The sequence below is a fragment of the Meles meles genome, chromosome 7 (genome assembly GCF_922984935.1).
Source record: "Meles meles chromosome 7, mMelMel3.1 paternal haplotype, whole genome shotgun sequence".
NCBI classification, from domain to species: domain Eukaryota; kingdom Metazoa; phylum Chordata; class Mammalia; order Carnivora; family Mustelidae; genus Meles; species Meles meles.
In genome coordinates, this window is record NC_060072.1 from 70,471,984 (window position 1) to 70,496,432 (window position 24,449).

The 24,449-nt window shown below is 41.3% G+C and overlaps 1 protein-coding gene across 2 annotated transcripts in view; it reads left to right on the top strand.

Moving 5' to 3' along the window:
* The first annotated feature begins 3,760 nt into the window (after positions 1-3,760).
* SOX5 (SRY-box transcription factor 5) overlaps positions 3,761-24,449 on the top strand; it is a 999,188-nt gene continuing 978,499 nt past the window's right edge. Inside the window, exon 1 of one of the 2 annotated variants that reach the window (XM_046013235.1) lies at positions 3,761-3,828. The gene's annotated coding sequence lies outside the window, so the exon portion shown is untranslated. Of the gene's footprint in view, positions 3,829-4,182; positions 4,306-24,449 lie in introns of those variants that run through there. The other variant, XM_046013233.1, reaches the window with a different exon arrangement.

Below are 24,449 nucleotides of genomic sequence, written 5' to 3' on the forward strand. Positions count from 1 at the left end.
TCTAGAATATGGGAATATAGACTGATACAAATCTCAGTTGATTTGCCTTAAAAACTTCCCCATATTTTGAGAGCCATATATAATATATATCTGTACTTAAAAAAAAAAAATATATATATATATATATATATATATATATAGTGTGTGTGTGTGTGTGTGTGTGTGTACACTTTGGTTTGAGTCCAGGCTCCATCACCTGCTAATTGTATAAGCTTCGACAAGTTATATAATGTCTCTGTGACTCAGTTTCCTTATTTGTAAAATAATATAATAAAATTATGTACCTCATGGGGTCGTTGTGAGGATTAAACCACCTCATGAGGTGGTTGTAAGGTCATGCACGAAAAGCACTTTAGAACATGCCTGTAAAGTTACAGGGATTCAAAAACTTTAGTAATTATTATAATATGGATCATATGAATATATACTTATATAATATAGAATTGCCTAGTCTACATAATAAGATGATTTTGTGTTTTTATATACATTGCTAAATGCATTTTATTTGTAACATGTAGTATATGTTTATATTCCATATATGGCACATTTTGATTTTCTTGAAAATTTCAGGTATCTAATGGCCAATATGAGAATACCAACGTAGCTTATGTCTGGACTATACATAGTGTCAATTTGGCATTTTAAATGTACCCACTTAATGAATTAATATTTCTCACTGAAAACTGGCTCTAATACACGTGTGAGTGGCGTCGAGGTGAAGTGGAAGTGCACAGTTAAAGCAGGAGCACTTGGGATGACACAACGACTTAGAAGCCATATGATTTCGGGCAAATCATTTAACCTCTCTGAGCTTTAGTTTTTTCATCTGCAAAACAGGGATGCAACATTTTTTGCACGTTTGTGGTGAGAAGTAGAAGTACATAAAAGAAGTCCTTGGCCAAGAGTCCGGCACATAGTAAATGCTTGATAAATGGAAACACTGATCTTTAATGTGTCAGTTCCACTTCAAACGTGGCTATTTTTTTTAAAGCCCAACACAAACATCACACTGGAAGTGTTTGATCAGCTATGCTGTTGCTATATGATGATCACGAGGTAGTCTTAAGGGCATGTGGTTCCAATAACCATAATGGAAGTTCTGCTGCCTGGTGGAGCAAAAGGGAAGAGGTTGGTGTAAGTCAGGTTTCACCAATATCTTACCAGGCAGCTTGCAACTTTGCCCCTTCTCTGGCTCTGCCCCTTCTCTGGCTCTGCCCAGCCTCACCTCTCCTGCCAATATGAAGCCCCAGAAGCAGTTACACTGAAAAAGCTATAGAATCTGAAACCCGGAGCGCTGGCAGCACTCTGTTTGGTGGGGTTAAGCCATGCAGGCATGTTTGTCACCCAATGGCCGGAGACCCACAGGGAAAAAGACTCACTCTATCCCTTTATTTTCACTGAGTCTGAGAGAAATGGATTAAAACCTCAGGCAGTTCACTGTAAATGGCAATTTATTTTAAAATGTTGCATATTTTCATATAATTGGTAGTAAGGGGCCTTTGCTTTTTTGTAGTTGGGCCTGATTTCACCTCTTGCACCTTATATTAGGATCTGGGTCTGACATAGTAATAGCTAATTGTGAAAAGCAACTACATATGTACTATGAAAGTAAATCATTTAATGTATGCCAAGAATACCTTAGAATAAAAATAATACTTAATAGTTCAAAGGGTAGTGTCATTATTGATAAATTCTTATGAATTCCTATTACTGGGTCTGACATGAAGCCTGCATGATATAAGAAATGTGAGGAAAGGTAGTATATAGGAAAGGTGTTTCATGCACATGTGCAGAGAATTTTTTCACACAGTTGGTGAAGCCACATTGATCCAGCAGTTTGAATGTTATTATTATCCCTGGTCTCTCTCATTAAATACTTAAGAAAACATAGTAAAATTGTTTAAGGATACACATTTAGAATGCCATGTCCAGAGCTATATCCAAATAGCAAATGATTACACTGCTTATAAATTCGAGGCAGACGATAATTTAGAGTCCCCATGAAAGCCCTGAGTTTATTTGATTGTTCTCTTAATTACTGGGCTCTATGCTATCAAATATTTGTGGAAGAGGAAGCCTTTCTTTGTGGGAATGGATAATAACTATGCTTACACTTCGAAAATTTTGCCTTGAGTTATTAAGATTTGCATTTCTCACTTTTGTTCCAAGGAAAGGTGTTTTGCCATTTTTAGAAAGCAGGTACCAAATAATCAATCATCAAACACCCCAGAAAGTTTCCACTCCAGACAAGTGCAAAATCTCAGGTATTAGCAATCCACCTCCAGAAACAGATCTAGGAAGGGTGGAAACAGGGAGAAAGGATGTATCACTTTTCTAGGTGAATATATTGTGATTGGTATGTGTTGCGTGCATTAAGAAACTGTATTTGCTTACTAGCTGCCATTTAGAAACCAGCCAGAAAAAGTCTGAGAGAGACCGCACAGACAGGCAAGCCCTAAACCTCCCTCCCATGCTGCTTCAGTGCCCTGCTCTTCCAGGCGCGTGAAGAATAAACAGACTGTGGTCATTGATCTCCTGGTGGTGTTGTTGCACTCTGGGAAATGCTGGGGGGGCGGGGGGGGTGCCCAGGGACGCGGCTTAGTCAATGGATGCGCCTCTGAAGAAAAGCAGCGAGATGAGGACAGAGAACATGCAAATCGGCTAGAGAAGGGGAAGGGAAGAGCGAGAAAAAGAAACGTGTTGCTCGTATTGTGTCTTAATCTCTTACGCGCTGCCTCCCTCGTGACATCTCCCTTCTTGGATGCCAGTTCCAGGAAGATCACTTGGGATCCCCGAATCCCCCCGCCCCCCGTCCACCCTAGTGTGAGATTTAATACGGTTCTTCTTTTTTCTTTTCTTTTCTTTTTTTCCTTTCCTTTTTTTTTTTTTTCTTTTTTACCCCTGGCAACCCGGCAGCTGTTCTAAGTCAATGAAAGTAAGATTGGAAGAGATAAGCGTCAGAGCAGCCTGGGAGCTGTCAGAGCACACACTTAAATCAGCCCCACAGCTTCGGCCCCGAGCATTACCTACGGAGTTTCTTCCCGTGGTGATGTCACTCTGAGGGTCTCTCCCTCTCTTGCCTTCACGCGCTGGCTCCAGTATCGCTGGACTCCAAAGCCCAGCGCCCAGCCTTTCCCCCCTAAACATCATTCTTTGGTCCTTGGGCATCGGGTCACTTGGGTTCACCCCCACAAAACAAAACCAGTTCAACCACCCGGAGGCAGGGGTGAGAGCACCTCAAAACTTTTCTCCCTCCTCGCCCCAAGGAGTAGGTGGGCTCAAAGTGCCGGCGGCCGGACCCGCGGGCGCACAGCCGGGCTCGGGGAGGTAGTGGTCGCTTTAAACACCGAACCTCTCGCGGCTCCAGCCTTCGCGCCGGGCAAACGGCGGCTCGCCTCGGAGAAGGTTCCGCGGACGCCCGCAGACCCCCGCACGCACCCACCGTGCGAGCTTTACTGTGTGCAAACGGGGGTGAGGGGCAAGCAGGGGCCCAGGTAATGGTTCCAGGGCAGCGGGTGAGGTTCCAGCGCAGGGAAGAAGTTGACAAAGGGGACCTGACTAAGGAATGCGTATTTATAGATGCGAGCTCCGCGGAGATCCGGAGATAGCCCACTCTCCTTGCCTCCTTCCACTCCTGCCATTCCATTTTATCGCTCCTTTAAGTGGAGGGCAGATTTTTTTTTTTTTTTAAACATTCCTGCACCGTGTGGGTAATCACCGCGTTATTTACAATCTAGTTACTCTGCAGCAGACGGGGAAGCAAACTCTGGGGCTCCTTTGCTTCGGATGGACAGAGAGGGCGGCCAGGCGGCGAGCTGCAGGAAGGAGGTCAGGGTGGGTTTACCCGAGCTCGGGTGCGACCTGGAGGGAGTCGGAGCCCCCGGCGCCGCCCCCGCGCCCGCCCCCGCCGCACCCCCCGGGGCGGGCGCCGGGCCGCGGTGACCGCCGGCTGGTGCGCTGCCCTCGCCTCCCCCATTGTTCCTACTGTCTTTTTGCCTTTTGTTATTTGCACTCGCATTGTGTTGTTTGTCTCTGAAGCCGCCTCATGACCAGCAAAGGGATTTCACCTCGTCCTTGAGAGCTACACGGGGAGCGAGAGCGAGCGAGCAAGAGCGGGGGGGGGGGGGCGGCGGGGGGGGAGAGGGACACGCGCGCGCGCACACACACACACAGACACACACACACACACAGAGTGAAAAGGCGAGCCACCAAAACCCATCTCCAGTCTCCTCCCGGGGGCCCCCAGCCCGCCACTGTGCCACTTTGCATCCCACGCCAGAGGAGACATTAAGGAGACCCGGTAAGGTGCGTGAATCGCAGCGTTTTAACTTTGTTGTTCGTCCCGATGTTGTTGTGGGCAGACCTCCAAGGCGCAGAGCTCCCCTCAGCCGCTCGCCGTGCCCGCCACTCAGCACTCGCTCCCGGCTCCAGCTGGAGAGCCGGCTGAGGAGGGAGGGGGCCGCCACCGGAGTTTCCTCAAGTACGGAGGGAGGGGGACTGGGCTGGGGGTGAGGGGGAGGCGGGAGGCGGCTCGAGACTCGAGGTGGCCCTGTCATCCTCGGGGGGCGGCCGGCCGGGGGGGGGGACCCCGGAGCGTGGGCTTGGCCCCCGTTCAGGAAATGGGATAACTTTGGAGATGTGTTGGGGAGCCTGCGCGCCGCTGCCGGTATTGTTTTGGAAGTGGTGGCGATGGAGGTGGTGATGCGAGATGAGGGCAGGAGTGCAGGGGAAAGCCGGGGCGAGCCTGTGCATCTCGGCTCCCGTGCCAGCCGCAGACCCTCAAAGTTGGACAAAGCTCTTCACCCTTCCTACAATATAACCGTGGCCCCCAGCCCACCCCGAAATCTTAATATCCCTCCTTTTCGTCTTTTTGTTTCGCTTTCTGCAATCCTTCTCCCTACTCGTCCTCCTCTCTCCCGCCCGGAATTTTCGGAGACAAGTCTCATCCTTCAGAATTCTAGGGATTCCAGAGACCGGAAGCTTTAATTTTTCTTGCAACTACTTTCCCCCCCACCCCCCTCAGTGTACGAAGCGAAACCGCTCACGTGTTGTGTCACTCTAAGCGCGGGTTTGGGAAATCTCGCTTGCACTTTGGGCTACGGTCATCAGCCAGGAAAAGAGGTTATACGACTTGAAATCAGGATGGATCTGGAAATGTTTGTGTTTGATAGTAGCAGTTTCTTGGGTATTGATCTGCTGGCATCGGGTGCACAGGGAAGACTTTGACATATTTTAATAGCCATTTTCCGTACACTTTGCAAAGCGAATATATTAATACATAGATTGACCCTGGTGACTGTCTGAAGACACTGGTCCCCGTGACTAAAATCAGAGTGCGGTGCATGTGAATTCATTTTGATGTCTTCCCTTCTCAACTAAAGCAGGTCAAAATGAGGAATTTTGTGAGTATGCAGAGCCATAGTCTCAGTGTCAGCCAACCCAGGCACTCTGGGTGGCAGTCAACTGTACTTCTTCAGAAAAGTTTAGGGGATTTGTTCTATCCCACTTGAGAGCCTCACAATATCCAGATATCCAAAGTAGTTTGTCAAGAAAGGCATGAGCCGATTTCCCCAGAGACTGCCTTGAGGCTCAGCACAATTCTTCAGTCCAGGGCAAGACCAAGGGAGATCTGTGGGATTTTGGGTAATAAGTGTGGGAATCTGCAAAGGGACTAGACAGAGTGATTTGTTTCCTTGCTGCTCATAAATAATGGCCTCTAGTATCCTTAAAAAAAAAGAAGAAAGAAAAAAAAAAAAGCCCACGCAAACAAAACAGGCCAATGAAGTAGGCGCGTGGGAGATTTGTAGGCAGTGGACATTTCAATCAGAAGAAAACACAGCAGAGTTTTTGATCAGGATTACAGGAGTGAGGCTCGATTGCCAAGAGTGATTAGGTTAAGGGCCAGATGGTTTTAAAGTATACAGAAATGTTTTTTAAGTTTGACTTTTACAGAACGAAAAGGAGGACGATTTCTTAGAGTCTTTACAGAACTGCAAAATTTTGATCTAATTTTGAAGGAATTCAGCTGTATGTGAACTGTTGTGTAGCTCTGATAGGGAAAGAATCTGGTTTCAAATGTAGATACATGGGACAAAGTTTCTGGGGGGGTGCTTCTTCCCGACTTAAATATAGCTTCCAGGGTGAAGCCTAGATAAATTCAGTCACAATGACTTAAAATCAAAAGTACTTACACTGAAAGTTCTCTTAGGCATTGTGCAAAGTTCTCCTGCAAATTATGTCATCAACTGTTTATTCCTCAGAACTGTATTAGATAAAAATCATAAGCATCACTTAAAACTGATGCAATACAGCTTTAAATCCTCAGACTAGTAGAGATTGCTTTTGTTTGCCTAAAAGGTAGATCTTTCATCACATGAGTTGTTTAAAAACATTTAATTGTGGGGGTGGGAAGGGATGTGCATAATTATTTAGTTATTTGTGTTAATTATATAGTAGCATACTTGCTTGAATTTTTTTTTCTTTCCAGTGGTCTTCTAACAATCTTGTACATGAAGAATTAATAGAGTTTTTTGTTTGCTTGTGGGTTTTAAAAAAATCCCTTTTTGTAGCCTTTTTGAATGGGCAATATTGAATTAATCTGAGATAGACTGAAAGAGTAAACTTAGTACAGAAAAAAAGAGCTTTAACTCTTAACAGAGAAACTCTGTATTAGTTTTGTTGTTGAGCTTAAACAGTTCTGGTTGAATGGCATGTTTTATACAGCGTTCAAAACTCTCAAACTTATTTGGTAAATAACCAGGCATTTGAGATTCAGTGGTTATTTCAAGTTAACTTAGTTCTATACATGTAAATGCACATCCTGTTTAGACTGACACATGACTTTGTGAAAGAAAAAAAAATGAATATATGCTTATAAAGATGTTATCTGTGGAGTGTATGGAGTAAATAGTAAATAACAAAAGAGTGAAGTTTATACTCAAGTATGATGGCTTTTTTGGGGGGGGTCCTTTTTGGGAGTATGACATGAGCTATAGGGAAAGTTCAAAATTTCATTTTCCAATTAAATGAATGAATTTGAATGCTTGAATAATTTTTTTAAAACAAATGAAAACTATGATTAAAAAAGCATACTGTCTTCTTGAAAAAACACTAATCATTTACTAAGTGATAGGCAGTCATTGTTTTGAAGTCATGTTCAGATTGTATAAAAAAGCAATATATAGGGCAGGATAAAACTTGTTTTTAGTGATCTCCTAAAGTACACAGGATTTCAAATAACTCAGGGTTCTAAGGTTGAACACTATTTAGATTTCCATCAGGTAAAATTGTGATGTGATTGATTGGCATACCCTGGATGTTCTACCCAATATCCAATCACCTGCAGTGGTAGAAAATGCTATAATTAGAGTTTTGAGAGTAACCTAGAAAATTTATTTGTCTAGGCCTAAAGTCAATGCATTCCCTCACACACTCATCACAATTTTTTTAGCCTGAGAAATGTAGGCTTATTTTAAAGGCAAAGAAAGTGCTTGGCTGTTTCAAATAAACTATATCCTGAACCTAGATTTGTAGATAGTTAATAAAATAAAAGTCCAATTTTGTTCCAAACATTGTTTAAAACACCAATTTGTAAATTGTCTACATTTGGTTTTCATATGTTAATGATTTGGGATCTGAAACTTCTTTCAGAAAGGCATTTTGGTTTATCTTAAAAAACACCACACAAAACTGTCTAAACAACTCTGTAAATAAACTGTTCCAAATGCCTCAATTTGATGAATGAATTAAAGAATTATAGTTCTTAATCCAATTATGATCAGTCTTGTTATTCCATTTCCCATTTGGGGGAGCTTGGGGAGTGGGAATGGTAAATGATTCTCAAATGTGAGTAGGGTCTTTGTTGTTTATTTTCTGTGTGTGATGTAACATAAATAATTACTCATACCTAACAGGAGAAGGATTTTAGATGTAGAAAAGTTATTTAATGATTTTCAATTAAACCAGGAATTCATTTGCATGAAAAGTTGCTCTTAATGGAAGAGTCAAACAAAATTTTTAAGAATACAAAGCAAGGATCTAATCTTTTGCTTAAAACTAATGAATTTTTATATTTCAAAGGGAAGAAATAGAGCACTTAAGGCTCAGTAGTGGGACAGATATTTAGGCACTCTTAGTTGCTTTTAGCTGGGCCATGTTGGGACATTTCTGTGGTGCTTTTTTTTTTTTTTAAAGATTTTATTTATTTATTTGACAGTAAGAGAGAGAACATGAACAGGGGGAGTGGGAGAGGTAGAAGCAGGCTCCCCGTGGAGCAGGGAGCCTCATGTGGGACTTGATCCCAGGACCCTGGGACCATGACCTGAGCCGAAGGCTGATGCCTCATGATTGAGCCACCCAGGTACCCCTCTGTGGTGCTAACCTAACTTCGTTCAGTTTCTTTGTGTTTAAACTTTACTTTGTTTATAAAGTTTAAACTTCACCATGTTCAATTTTCTTGTGCTTAAAATTAAGGGGAATATGCTTTTTGGGTTGTTTCCTCCAAATTCCTACCCCTTTAACTGCCTACATGGGTGCTTTTGAATGCTCTCTCGATCAGGGCCCTGAACTGTAGGATGGGCCCTTGATAACATCACGGTTTGCTTTGAAGGACCCTTCTGAATTCCTGCCCCATTTGACCAATTTAACCTCTGGCTCATAAGCTAATTAATTCAAAAGTGTTAATAGCTCATGATGGTTTAATTCTCTAGATGTGGTTATTATTATTATTACTGTTATTGTTGCAGTCTATTATGGCTGTTTAATTCCTTAGAGAAAGAGTTGGGGAGATTACAGGTATAAAGTGAAACTGCCAGAGGAAATATTTATGAAGATAGGGATTTTTTTCAGTACTACTCAAATCATACCTTATAGGCAAGTAATTAGTCTGCTCACTGGTAAGAATGTTGGGCAGAAATATTGATAAAAGTAGGGGGGAAATGAATGTATATAAGGACTATATTAAATAACCATCTTTAAAAATTGAGCCTTAAAAATAAACAAACCCTGGGGGGAAAAAATGTATCTCCAGGAGAAGTGGTATTGAATTCTATAGGTACAGGTCCACCCCATTCTTTATTGTTTAAAGTTCATTGTGAATTAAAAAAGAAAAGAAAAACCTGATTCTATCTTTGATGCTCAATTACTTGTCATTCAGTTATTGTGTGATTATATGCTATCACGTGTCCAAAGGGGACAAATAATGCAGCCGTCAAAGGTATGGAAGGGCTGTGGCTTGAGCTCCAGTTGAAGTCCCTGGAAGCTCAGGGGTACTGTGTTGTCACATGCAGCACCAAATAAAGTCTTAGATGTAGGGAACTCAGGAAGGAACTGGGATGGAAGAGGCAATCCCACTCACTGTGCGAGCTTCTCAGTTTAGGTCTACATATAATTCTTCCAAGACTTTGCTTGGAGTTCCGAGTGTTCAGTGCTCTGCCCTGTTCACTCAGCTTCAAAGCTGGAGATTATAGTGCTTTCTCTTATACAGATACTGCATGGATTACACTGGATATTGTGTATCAGATTCTTAGCATTTGTCATGAACTAGGTGCTTAGTACATGTTAGCTACATTCTTCTGTCCTTCTAGTTAAGTTTTTTTGGTCATTAATAATGTTTGAAGCTTAATTTCGTACTTGTTTTGGACTTATTTGAGTCCAAGAAGAAAAATATATCACTTCCCTGAGGCTGAGATCAACACTTTAAAATAGTGATTCAGTTAACGTCTATATATGATCTCTGACAATGTGGTTTTATTAAGATGCTGTATTTGGTACAAGTGTGAATTCTATCTTTTATTCATAGAAATGTTCCTTCAGTAATTAACCTATTTTATCCTACATAATAGGTGAAGGCAAACAAAAACTCTAGGACCTCACTATAGATCTCTCTTCTTGTTATCATTTCTGATTTCCCATTACAGATACACACTAGTGAAAATTTATTGTGACTTTATCCATAGATAGTTATCTACCTCTGAGTAATATGAAGTTATAGTACATGTAGATAGAGAGAGATTCCACTTGGAAAAAGAAATAAATCTGACTTTGTAATGTTTGCCCTTTGGAGTCAGCTGTTCCTTCAAAGAGACCTTCCTAGACTTGTTTATGTTGGGTACAAGGAGAAAGGCACAATAAATATATGATTACCTATGTGAAGAGATGATGTGTAGTAATGTGGAAAAATTAGTGGATACTTCTTTTTCCAGTGATATGGAAAATTTCTCTGTAAGTATGGGCTTCCTTTGCTATCCGAAAGTAGAGCATTCCAGTGAAACCTTTCATGAGCTGAAATGGTGTAAAGTGAAGAAGCAATTACCATTTTTATAAAAGCAGAAATCCTCTTTGGATTAGTGAAAACAGGTACTAATGTGGTGTTTCATAAAAGCAAAATGGTGTAAAGCCAACTTTTCGGTAGTGGGGTAGGGGGAACCCATGCAAGTGACCAAAGATAAAGGAAAGGCTTTTTTAAAAAGCAAATAAATAACTTAGGTATTGCATTGATTTGGATCCCTCAAGAAGGAGATGACAGGAGGTGATTAGACATGTAATAAGAGGGCAGAAAGCTGGGAGAGTCTTTCAGTTGTGATCCTGGCTTGACACATATGCAAGGAGAGATGGAAGGGAGGAGGATTGAGTAGAAAGAAGCTCTACTGTCATGCAGTCCAGGACAGGTTTATCCCAGCAGACGAGAGTCAGCCATTGGAAGACTCCTCTGTCCCCGGATTGTGTTCAGTCACTGGATGGGAACAGCCCCCTCGAAGCATGGCCTTGGTGTACAACTGTTGCTAGAGGCCCGGGGGCAGCAGATGGGCACTGAGTCCATTCTGATCCTGCAGTGGGAGATCTGAGTGATACAGTTGTGGTTTGGCCATCTAGCCCAAGAGTTAGTAGCAGTAGCTCTGATCAGGTGGGCTTGTTGCTAAAAAAAGACCAGGCAATCTCTTGACGCTCTTGGATGCTTTATTTTTCTGCACTGCAAAATGAGGATAATGATAGTATCACCTTGCAGAATCACATTAAATGAGGTTATATGAAATTATGTGTAAGTCCATAGTATGGTGTATAGCATAGGGGAACTGCTCAGTGTATACAGTAGTCCCGCCTTATGCATGGGGGATACATTCCAAGACTTCCTGTGGATGCCTGAAACCATGGAGAGTTCTTTTTTTTTTTTTTTTTAAGATCTTATTTATTTATTTGACAGAGAGAGAGAGAGCACAAGTAGGTAGAGGGAGAGGGAGAAGCAGGCTCCCCACTGAGTAGGGAGCCCTATGCGGGACTCGATCCCAGGACTCTGGGATCATGATCTGAGCCAAAATCCAGTCTGGCACTCAACAGACTGAACCACCTGGGAACCCCCCGTGGAGAGTTCTGAACGCTATAAATGCTCTGTTTTTTCCTATGCATTCATACATACCTATCATAAAGCTTCATTTACTAATGAGATACAGTCAGAGATTAACAAAAATCACTAATAATCACAAAACAACTATAACAATATACTGTAACAGAATTTATGGGAATGTGGTATCTCTCACAATTTCTCTTAGAATTTCTCTCACAATTGCTTTTCATACCACACTCACCCTTCTTATAATGATGTGAGATGAAAAAATGTCTGTGTGATGGGATGAAGTGAGATGAATGATGTAGGCGTTGTGACGGGGCGTCAGTTTACCACTGATCTGACCAGAAGAAGGAGGGTCATCTGCCTCCTGGAGCATGAATGACCTCGGGTAAGTGAAACCACAGATGGGAGAGGGTTACTGTATTGGTTTCTTTTTAATGTACTCATCATATGCAACTGAGTGGTATAGCTGAATGTATCAGGTGAGAGTAAATATAGTTGAACAATAGATATTGCATGTGATTAGAAGACATTGTTTTTGCAACAAAACGTCATTAATGTTTGCCTTTAATAAATAGCTCCGTTTATTTCCCATGGCTCAAATCCTTCTTTCTATCAGCTTATGAACCGTACCACAGATAGAACAACTGACCTTGGCCATCTTCAGGTAATTTTCCCTAAAGCGTGAGGTAGACAGAATGCTCTCTTCATTTCCTTACCCCTCTAGGCTTCCTATTCAGCTGAGAAGCAACTTGCACTGGAAGTCTGCATTTTATCTTGAGCCTCAAACACCTTGCAAGTCTTTGCTCCCCTCTGTTACTGTTCCTAAACCAACTTGCCGCACCACAAAGCACTGAACTCAAGTGGCCCTCGGTGCTGGCTCCTGCTGTGATGAGTCACAGAGCGACCAGCACTTTGTTGCGTTAGATTTGATCACTGCCATGAGCAGTCCTTCGATTGTCAGCTAAGAGACCCTTCAGGGAGTTGTCCCTTAATAGAAAGTCTCTTTTCTTCCCTCCTGTTGTAACTTTAAATTAAAAGAAACTGTAGAGGAGCGGGTGGCATTGCAGCAGTTCATTCTTCTACCCACTGGGAGAACGACATCTGAGAAAAGACGTTATTGGACTGAGAATTGAGTTGTTGCTATTTTTTCGGGCCAGCATGGGGGGGGGCGGCCGTGGTGGTGGAGGACGAAGACCATGTCGTTTAGACTCAGGCTGAGTCTCAGTAATGCAATGGAGAGTGGTCCTTCTGTGTGTGCTAGTGGGCATTTTTGGGATATAACACGCTGAGTTAGGGTCTTAATTTCTAGTGCAATTCACAGGACCACTGGTATGTCACCCCTGCTTTTTGGGTGGTTCTGTGAGTTCTAGTGTGGGAAACTGGCACCGGGACAACTGCAGAGTCCAAGGAGGATGGGAGGCAGGAAAAGAGAGCTAATTTTTGACACATTCCTCAAACAAGTGACCCCTCTAGGGAATCTGTGCCCAGGATAAGGACTGCTTACTGTGAGTCTGTTGGCAGGGTTTCCCCCCAGTAGTGAGCACTGCTTACTTTAATGTTAAAAAGGCTGATGAACTTAACATTTGCAAGAGGAAAAGAGATGTTGGTACTTCTTATAATGTATTTTCTAGAAGCTGTTTCTCACTAAATTTCTGATTTAATTCTCTGCCGTGCTGGGCTTTTCACCCTCCGTAGGTGCTGGTCCATTCCTACTCTGGGTTAGGGCCTGGCCCCAAGTCTGGTGTCTGCTGAAATTTCCTGGTGTAATTCATGGCTACTAAAAGCGGAAGTTGTTTCATGTGTGACGGAAGTTTGCATGTGAGTTCTGGCGATGCTTGGTGTTACTATGCAGCATTGGCTGTCTTTCCCCTGTATCTGATACATTCAGTCTCATTAATTTACTCTTGCACTGGGAACTACTTTTGAACAAGTGCATACTATTTCTTATAATTCTGTGTTGACTTTTCTTTCTTTCAGCCTCACTCCACTGTACCTTCACTACTAGAAGGACACTAGTGCCATTTCTACATTGCATCAGAAATGCAGTGATAATTTTAATGCTTACTAAATAGACAGATCTGCCCATATGTAGAGATCCTTAATGCTCCCACTGTTTATTTCTAGGAACTTACTCAGAACCCCTTGCCTGCAAATGCTCTCCCCTCCTCTGCTTCTTTTCCCCGCATCACTGCCTATTGGGATTTTCTTAACCTTTCTGTTATCACAAAGTCTTTATTCTCCTGGCACCACTGACCACTCTGCACTGTGAGTCTTACTGGATGGAGGGAGATGTGAGAGGTGTGCCTGCCTGCATTGCTACCTGGTTTGAAAGGGGTAACTCAGAGGGTGACCAAATGCTTCTCATTAGAAGGGAAACTCCATGAGGGCAGCATGTTGTGTCTGTCCCTGGTATAGTCACAATGCCTGGAATGGAGCAGCAGAACAGATGATTGCTGAGCCGACATAACTTGCAAAGTGAGCTTCAGGACAGCCCTGCAAGACAGGGAAGTGGGAAAACCAACAGCCCTTAAGCACTGACCTGTTGCAGGCATGGTGCTAGGCACTTTATTTGCATAATCTCTAATCCCCACAGCCCTCCTATTAGGTGGATAGTATCCCCTTTTCATGGATGGGTTAACAGACTTCAGTGGATCAGGTGGTAGCCTTTTTTTTTTTTTTTTTTTTTCCCCAGCAAGGGAGCAGGAGATTCATGGCCTGAATTTCAGTCTATTTGACTCTGCCACTTGTATTCTTTCCCTCATGCTGTGGCCAACACGCTGGTGTAGGGGCACTTACCATTCCTGCCTGTCCCTCACAGGGGATAATTGGGAGGCACAGGTGAGAAGTCACAGAAAGTGATGCCTGGAATGTCCAGTAAATCCTAAATGTTGGTTGTTATTACTGAGTACCCACTGATTCATTTATTATCAAAAAAATATGTATTGAGCACACAGATGCATGTTGTTTGCACTTAATAGGAAGTATTTTATGACTTGAAGCAGCGATGTTGAATACTTAAAAACTGACATCAAAGGAAATGATTGAACAGTATTTCTCAAAGGTGATCACTCAGTCACCTAGTTGAAAACCATCTGGGATATTTTTAAAAATCTACCTTTCTGGCCCCTACTCAGACAGGGAATCTGAATCTTTATGGTTTTGGTTTTTTTTTAAGATTTTATTATTTATTTATTTGACAGACAGAGATCACAAGTAGGCAGAGAGGCAGGCAGAGAGAGAGGGGGAAGCAGGCTCCCTGCTGAGCAGAGAGCCCCATGTGGGGCTCCAACCCAGGACTCTGAGATCATGACCTGAGCTGAAGGCAAAGGCTTAATCCACTGAGCCACCCAGGCACCGCCCCCCCCCAAACCCTACATTCTTAGCAAGGATGACTGACAATTCTTTTGCACATAAAAGTTTGGGAACCAGTGATTAAAAAGTACTGACTCAGCTTGGTACTAAGCTACAGATACAGTATCTGGAATTAAAGTAAGATCCTCGGGTAATAGTGGCTGTGCCAAGATTAAGCACAACCGATTACTAGATTTTTAGTCTCTCTCTCTCTCTTTTTTTTTTTTTTTTGATGATGTAGTTTTTGGGAGTTTTGAAATAAAATAAAAATACCTTTAGTAAGTTTGAATATATAGAACATTAGCATGCTTAAAGTCAAGGGTGAGGATACCTCTCCCAAAATGGGCTGGGGTTAGGAAAATGGTGGCAGTTATGTGCCTTCTAGGCTTGGAAAGAACTTTCCAAAAGGACCGATCTAAAATGGCTAAATAAACTGAAGACCAGAGATTAATTTATTTATCCAGCTCTGTATCCCAAATATTTAAAAACAGCGCCTAGAACATAGTAGGTGATTCAAGGCCTTTGTTTAATGAATTAATAAAAACAGACAGAGGAAGAGAGTCATATGTGGAAAATAGTTTAGAATAGTTTATGATTATTGTGAAGAAAGAAGTCAAGAAAGTGTATGCTGAAAAGGAATCCTAGTGAGATAAGACAAGGACAAGGTTTTGATTAGACAAATATGGTCCTTACAGGAGAATGCCTTCATACAAACAAACAATGCAAAAACAAACCTGAGGTTTGTATAGGATTAAATCACTGGGCTGCTGTTGGTGTGTATTTTCTCAGGAGCTGTGATTACTACCTGAGGACAGAGGCCAAGTCTGTTTTGTTCTCCCTATGATCATAGTACTTACTAAATATTTATTGAACAAATGACAAATGGACTGGAAAAGAAAGCTTTTAAATGACACAAAAATGTCTTGTAAGAAAGAGGGGGGAAAAAAGTCTTTACAAGGGCTAATCAATAGATTGGTCATCATGAACATAGCAGATCTTCATAGGACTGTGTGTTCTCAGTCTGCTTAGAGTTTAATGAAGTCTCCATCTGATTGTTTGCCTGTCACCAAACACTGCCTTTCCTTCAGTGCTGCTTTCATTTTACTCTTTCAAAAATTATCTATTTGATTAGTATTTGTTGACTAGTTCATTCCGTGAATGAAGAGTCCTGATGTGGGCCTAGGAGGGGGAGGTAGGTGATTGAAAGCAGAGGAAGAAGAGGGTTGTCCTCAGTGCCTTAGAATGATCAGAGTGACATGGGATCCACGTAACTTTGAGTAGCACATTTGCTCTTGAGCTCAAGGGCTAGTTGCTGGGATCTTGAAGGGAAGGATGTTTGCTGAGGTAATGGCTGTAGAGGTGGGTTCAGCATTGTTAGAGGAGGCAGCCATTCCTTTGATCTAGAAAGTGAGGCCAGAAAATATATTGTAGGAAAGATGATAAAAAGTAATCCTAAACCTAACAGGAGTTTCAGTGGAAAAATGGCTCTAATTCAAGCAGTGTAATGTTAACATCAATGTGCGTCTACCTCATGGCTCAAGCCCCGCATACTGCTTTGGAAATAAGAGGAGATTGTGTAAAGAATTAGCAATACAAGGCATTTTTAAGTGCTTTATTGCAGAGGCCTGTGATACTCTGTGAAATCTATGCAGGCTTTTTCTTCCTGCTGTGCTTAATTTCAGAATCTGATGCTATTACCTATCCTTGGAGAAAAAAAATTACTCTGTTAACTCTTAAAAACCGAGTTTAACATTGCACTTGCTTTCAACCTAATCTTTCTGACATTTCTTGGGAAGAGAGAAGTGGTGTATTTAGCCACAGGTTTGCCTTCAAGTTTAGTACATAGGATTGCTTCTAGGGGGCAGCATTGGAGTAAGGGCAAATTGGAAATAAATGCGTACGTTTAGAAAGGGCTCAAGCAGCTTTAAAGAACAAGTTCCCTGTAAGAGTTGGCATAGGTTGTGTTTGGCATGAATCCGGACCTGAAGCCAGAGAGGGAAATGTGTTATGCAGAAGATCAGGCAGAAGAAGGCAGGACAGGAGTTAACTCTTTTTTTTTTTTTTTTTAAAGATTTTATTTATTTATTTGACAGACAGAGATCACAAGTAGGCAGAGAGGCAGGCAGAGAGAGAGAGAGAGAGGAGGAAGCAGGCTGTCCGCAGAGCAGGGAGCCCGATGCGGGGATCGATCCCAGAACCCTGGGATCATGACCTGATCTGAAGGCAGAGGCTTTAATCCACTGAGCCACCCAGGTGCCCCAAGTTAACTCTTTTCAGTACAGGTGGCTATCTTGAGGGACACGAAGACAGGCCCACCAAAAATAAGTTCCCTGGCATGCCATCACTGTGCCCTTTCTTCTGTCTAGCTTGAAATAACAGTTGACCTTGATTGATCGTTTACTATTGCCAGGCATTGTGCTAAGCAGTTTATTTTTATTTTTATTGATTCTTCCCAGTACTTCTCTAATTTAGATGCAAATGTTGCCCCATTATACAGGTAATATTGAGTTTGCCCAAAGGTAGCATAGCTTGGGTAGTGGTGGAGCTGAGGCTTGAACCCAGAGTGGTCGATTCTGAAGCCTGAGCTCTTACCTATGGTACTATAGGAAGTGTATTTTTAAGTCCTGTTGAGTCATCCCTCAAAATGACTTATTTTCCCCTCTCTTTATATATGCACTTCTGTTACTCAAAGATCGGCTTTTTTCAGCTTATTTCTGACCTGTGGTGAAGTTCCACAAACTAGTGTCTCCTTACAATCTGCTGTGTTTACCAAGTCAGGTCAATCTTCCCAGTCTTCCTGACATACTGTTTAAATCATGCAGCCCCTTTCTCAAAAATTCAAAGTGCCTGAGTCCTATACATGGGTGGGACCTAGACTCTTAAGTCTGGTTTTTTCTTTAAAAAATTTTTTTTTTCTTTTTTACAGATAGAGAGAGAGAGAGAGAGAGATTACAAGTAGGCAGAGCAGCAGCCAGAGAGGGGAGGAAGCAGGCTCCCTGCCAAGTAGAGAGCCCGATACGGGGCTCGATCCCAGAGACCCTGAGATCATGACCTGAGCTGAAGGCAGAGGCTTAACCCACTGAGCCACCCAGGCGCCCCAAGTCTGGTTTTTTGATGGTCTTATATTCTATCTCCAAGTCCTATATCTTTTCAGGCTCATATTCAAACTTTTCCCTTTGAGAATAATTTGTTTCTGATTTGGATTCAAGCTGAACACAATTTCACAGATGATTCCCAAACAATCTGCAACATGTCAGCCTTATCAACTTTTCTCAGAATGCTCACACCAGAGGCCATCTCATTGCATAAAAAGCCACAGCCCACACCTGAACTCTGTCTTACTCAGAGAATTCTTCCAGAGTTGCTTTTCTCTCTGCTTCAAATTTGCTCCTCAGTTGACTTTTCTTGGGTCATGATCCAGTTGTTTGTATTTCTGCTTTCTCTTTTTGTTTTGTCCCTTCATTCATTCAGCAATCAACAAACATTTATTGAACACCTACTATGAACCAGACACCATATGAAATGTCAGTGATGTATGAAGTAGGCATACACCTTATGTATGCCTTTCTTTATCAATTACCTGCATTTGTGATGACAAGTTGTGCCACTCTATTTCACAGAAGTATATGCATTCTACAAGAGAAATATGTGTTATATTTAGGGGACCCCGTCAGAGGAGGCTGCCATGAGGAAGTCACATTTGAAGAATGACTAACGAGGTAAAGAGGACAATACAAAAAATTTTTGAGACATGAGGGGCAGCATGTGCAGAGAATTCAAAGAGGGGCAGGGGTATGTTCTTGGAATTAGAAAGCCACAGGAGCTGGAGCCAAGTGACTGGGAAACAAGGCCCTAGAAGTAGGTTGGGATCAGATCATTAAACCTGATGCTCCATGTTAGAAAGTTGAGTTCTTATAAAATGGGTGATGAGAACCTTACTGAATAGTTTTAGGCTTGAAACTAATAAAATTTGTGGCGATAGTGTATAGACTGAACTTAAGAGAGGCTATTGGTGTTATTTACACAAGAGAAAAATGGTGGCTTGGAATTTGGATTCTAGCAGTAGTGTTAGAGATGGAGACAAGAGGAAGGACTTCAGGGGGGAAAAACATGGAAAATCACCCAATTTCAGGTGCTTTGTAAACTCTGCCTTCCAGTCCCATTCCAGTAACTTACTGGGATAGTACCTCTGGCAATTACCCATTTGTTTCCATGTTTCAAAGGTTCAGAAACCAACCCTCGGACACAAAGGAGACTGTGTGTCTCCGGAGAACTCCGCTGACTGGATCTGTACCCGCTGTAACCCTTGATTATTCAGACAGAGAGATTTGACACATGTAGTGCCTGCCGTCTGCATCTACGTGTGTGCCTTCATGTTTCTATGTGTTCTATGTGTTCCTTTTGTATGTATCATCCCTTCATTTAGAGTTCCTGAAACCCTACCCATCTCTTAATTTCCAAATTAAAATTTACCTTTTCATAGCATCCTCAAAGAATATACTGACCGGAGTTCTCTCCTTCTGATCTTCTGTTATTTACATCTATAACCACTTTTATGACTTAATTATATATTGTACCATATTGTAAGCATGTTGTGAACATGTCTTATCCTTTGAGATATAATTGTGAGTTTGTGCTTTGGAATGTCAATTCTGTAGTTCATTATTATACCCCTGTTTTGGATCCTCATTTACCTCTCTTGAGCTGGGCAATTTACTTAACCTCTCTCAGTCTGTGATTCCTCATCTGCAAAATGGGGATAATTATATCAATAAGCAGTTGTGAGGAATCAACGAGAGAATGGATATAAAGTACTTAAAGCAATCCTTGGCACATAATGAGCTTTACCATATGATGACATTTTATGGTTATAAATGTTATTCTTTGAAATCAGAAACCTGTATCTTATTACTACTTTTGTCTACTTGGAGCTCAGTAAATATTTATTGAATTTAAGTATCTTTTTGCAAGGGGATACAAATATAAATAAATCTTGGTTCTTATCTGTAAGAATCTTGATTTGATAGGGGAGCTAGTAACAAACTGATAATTATATTATCAGTGTGATAGGTGTAGTGATAGACTATTTTGAGAGCACAGAAGAGAGGTTGGGAAGTTTTCTAAGTGAAATAATGTATGAGTTGGGTATTTCATTAATCAATTAAATACATTAAATACATATTACCATAATGTATGTACATTGTGTAAACTCAAAGTTCTATAATAAAATAGTACTCCTGTCTTAGTAAGGATCATACCTATCCCATTGCTACCACTTTTAGCTCTGTATTTTTTTTTTTTTTTTTTTTTTTTAAAGAGAACGAGGGAGGTGTAGGAGGGGCAGAGGGAGAGGCAGAGAGAGAATCTTAAGCAGGCTCTGCACCTAGTTTGGAGTCTGACACCAATGTGGGGCTTTATCTCTCAATGCTGAGATCATGACCTGAGCCAAAATCAAATCAGACCTTAACCAGCTGTTAAGACTTGGGTCCCACAAGTCTCTATTTCTTGCTTTCTTTTTTTCCCCCTCTTTTAAAGAAAGATTTTATTTATTCGTTTGGCAGAGAGAGGGAGAACGAGCACAAGCAGGAGAAATGGGAGAGAGAAGTAGGCTACGGGGCTGGATCTCAGGATCCTGAGTTCATGACCTGAGTTGAAGGCAGACACTTAACCTACTGAGCTAACCCAGGTGCCCCACAAATCTGTATTTATAAATCAAGTGTTCGCACCTTATTTTTTGTATCCAAAAAAGGTTATTTATCTATCTATTTCTTAGTATTCGGCTTTGTTATTCTACTCTTCCTCTACCTTGCCTTACGAAAACCACACGTTCCTTTTCCCTTTTTTCCAATGTAATTTCATCCTTTCGTTTGTGTGTGTAGAGGGGGTTAAATCAGTTCAGGAAACAGTTACATTGACTATGTAATGTTATTTATCTCTGAGAATATCATCTGTTTATTACTTTTCTGCTTTATACAACTTCTTTGGTTTTCTTGGAGTTAATGATGATCTATATTCAAACCTAAAGTCTTACTAGGATTGTCTCATGTTTACTGGCATTCCTGTCAAGGCTTAAAACAGGTGCGTGGCTCATCCAGGGTGGGTTTTAGGGGCAGTCAGCCTCGGTGGCAAGGACCATTTTATTTCTACCATAATTTAGAATTGTTGGAGCCAGATGATAATAAAAAGCCCACTGACTCTTAGTTATACTTCTTAAAATTTCTGCAGACACCGCATCCCTTTATTGCCAGCGCTTGGGCACACCGCTCCCAGCAATGTGCACTTTGTAAGGCTCTGACTTACGCTAAGTAGGGCAGGGAGTGGTGCGGGGAAGGGAGGAGGGTATTCTAAGCAGGCAGTGCCACATAAGTAAAAAAGCGAGGAGGTGAGAAATGGCATGTTGTGTTTGTGAAATTACAGATTGTTCTGTGTCATGGTGGGGACTGGCTCAGATGAGGTCGTGATTGTTGATGGTGGTCAGATCAGGATGATCTTTTTATCATAGACCGCTATGCACCAGATTCTGTCTTGTCGGCCATGGGGATCCTTATAGCGTTGAGTAACATGGTCAGCTTCGCTTCTGAATGAAGTAAGGGTGTGTTGCCAAAAAATGGAAATCTGGCTCCTTAAGTCAGCAGTTAAAATGCGGTCTTTGCATATTTGGTGACATGTTAGTACTTTAGGGGTACCCCATCAGTAAAATTTTTAGAGTACACAGTTCTCCAGAATGTGTGTGTATGTGCACACACATTCGTAATTTATGTACATGTGTTGTACTTAAGCTAATATTCAGGTCACGATAAACATTCAGAGCAAGGTTCTGTTTAAATGACAATAGAAGTAACAGTGGGAGTACATCAGAGTTCCCTGGACACCAACTCTGACATGTAGTATGTATGCAATGGGTTTACTGGGACGGCTTTGGAGGGGCTGAGAGAAGCAGGATGGGTCTCAGGAGACGTTGACTGTGTCACACCTGAGGCTTCAGCTAGTCTATGGGAAGCTCTGGAACTGGGTGGCTTCTTAGAGATGTCCTGAACCGAGGCAAGGGAGCCAGGCCTCTGTAGTGTCACACTGGCGTTGGATGTGGGCCATCCCTGGAGAGGGAGTGGAACTTTGGATGAGGACAGTTCTTAGGAAGGGCCTTAGAATTGAGTCTTCAGCAACCAGCACCTCTGGCAGCTGCGAAATGTGGGCCACCAGGTAGCATCCCACAGCATCCACTAAACACAGCTTTCCAGATAATTTTTTTTCTCTATTTTTTTTTTTGAATTCTTAGAGATTGTCCTTGAAGTATGGCTAAAAAAGAACTAGCACTGGTCTAAGAGATACAGTTTTGCCATCTTCCTGTGTTCATTTATATTTCCATTATTAGTATTACTTGAAAATCCCTAGATTTTTGTTCCGTTTTGTAAGAAGTCTTTTTTAAAAAAAGATTTATTGATTGATTTATCTGAGAGGATGGGGGAGGGAGATGGGGGAGGGAGAAAGGGAGAAAATCTTCAAGAAGACTCCCTGCTGAGCCTGGAGCCTCAAGGCCTAATCTCATGACTTTGAGATCATGACCTGAGCTGAAATGAAGAGTCAGGTGCTTAACCAACTGAGCCACCCAGGCGTCCATTATAGGAAGTCTGTTTGAAACACTTGTCCACTTTATGAGGATTAAGTTAGCTAAAAATTAGAGAATATAATCTGTAATCCATTTCCCAAACCATATGAGATTATAATGTGATAAAATGGTGAAAGAAAAGAGAGAGAATGACATTAACATGAACTTCCTTCTGTTGTGAAATGAAGACCCCTGTGGGAATCTATTAGTAATTAGATGAAAACATAAAACCATACAGAAAACAGTATGGCATTTCCTTAAAAAATTGGGAATAGAATTACCATATGATACAGTAATTCCACTATTGGGCATTTACCCAGAGAAAATGAAAACACTGATTTGGAATGATATGCATACCACTATGTTTATTTCAGCATTATTTACAATAACCAAGGTATAGAAGCAACCCGAGTATCAATCAACAGATGAATGGACAAAGAAGAAGTGGTATATGTACACAACGGAATATTACTCAGCCATAACAAAAAAAAAAAACGAGATCTTGCCTTTTATGGCCATATGGATGGACCTAGGGGATATTATGCTAAGTGAAATAAGTCATGCAAAGAAAGACAAATACTGTATGATTTCATTTATATGTGGGATCTAAGAAACAAAACAAACACAAACCAAAAAATGAAAAGCAAAAACAGACCCATAAATAGAGAATAAACTGATGGTTGTCAGAGGGGTGGGCAAAATGGGTGAAAGGGAAGAAAATAAATAAAATCGTGTGGATCATCTTGAACTTCTAGCTTTGGATAAAAGTTATTTTTGGAATGAGGTCAAGGGAACACTGTAATTGGACGTAGGACAGCTGACTGTATATAGACATGTGATGGTGGTAGTGGTGTCTCTGTGCATTGCTTTGAGAGCAGGAATTCTTGCCAGTATGTGAACAAGAGTATAAGCCTAGGATTTTCAGGTTCCCAGATGGGCATCTAATTCACTAGTCTCCTAATTTTTTTAGGTCATTTATATGCACCATCAATAAAAGGATTATTATATTACTATTGGTAAATATCCAAAAATAGAAATTAAAAGGGATGAGATAAAGAGGGAATAAAGAATATTTATAGAACAACTAATATAAATAGATGTAATTTTTTTCTAGCATGCCAATATATTATTGTTTTTTTGCATCCACTTTGTAGACTTCTGAGCTCGGTTTCTAGAGAGTAAGTTAATCACTAAATGGGGAGAAATTGCACTGGAGACAAATTTTGACTATTTTTTTGAGTAACCATGTTACTATTTAAGTGAGATCATATGAACTCCAAGTATTAAAAAATAGATCAGGTTTTAGAGTACAGTTGTGATGCTTTAAAATATTTTAAAACTCATGGAGGGACTGTGTGTGTGCATATTTGTGTGGGCTAGCTAGGTCATAATGACTTAGCATTTCCTCTTGATTAACAATTCCTCATAATTACACCCATAATATATATTCTATGACTTTTTTTTAAACTTACTAAAGGTGGCAGGAAAACTTAAAGGCATTTGGCAAGGATTTGTGTAGTGCAGAATTTGTGTAGATTTTTTTGAGCTTTATTCCAATTTTATGAAGTAAAGAGGACGTTAGTGTTTATTAAAAACAATTTGCCTTTATTTTTCCAATATATTTAATCTCATGCCACTAAAAACATTTGCCCTCATATTTTATTAGCTATGTAATATTTAATGAATTTATCCAATTACAATAAGAAGTAGAATGACATAAACAGATTTGGCATTAAGCAGCAATTAGAGTGGTTAGAGTGGTTGTGTGTGGGTGTGCAGAGAAGACTTTTTGCCATTAGGGTGCCATGGCCAATAGTTTGTTTCACAGAAGGACGGAAGCACATTGATTACTCTGGGTAACCTGGTGAATGTAGCTTACCTAAGAGAGTTGTGCAATGGTATTAGTGATAACTTCTATGGAGTGCATTATGGCTGAAAAGTATAGGGATTTATAAGGAGATTTTATTGGGTAGCTTGATTTATTCTGGAAGTCATAGGTGGCTTCCAGGAGGAAGAGACATTTTGGCTGGGATATGAAGAGGGTGAGGGCAAGCAACTAGGTGGAGGAGGTGTGGGTGAATATGGAATATGGAATGGCCCGTACAAACTCTGATGTGGGCTACAGCTTGGAGAGCTGAGGAATTA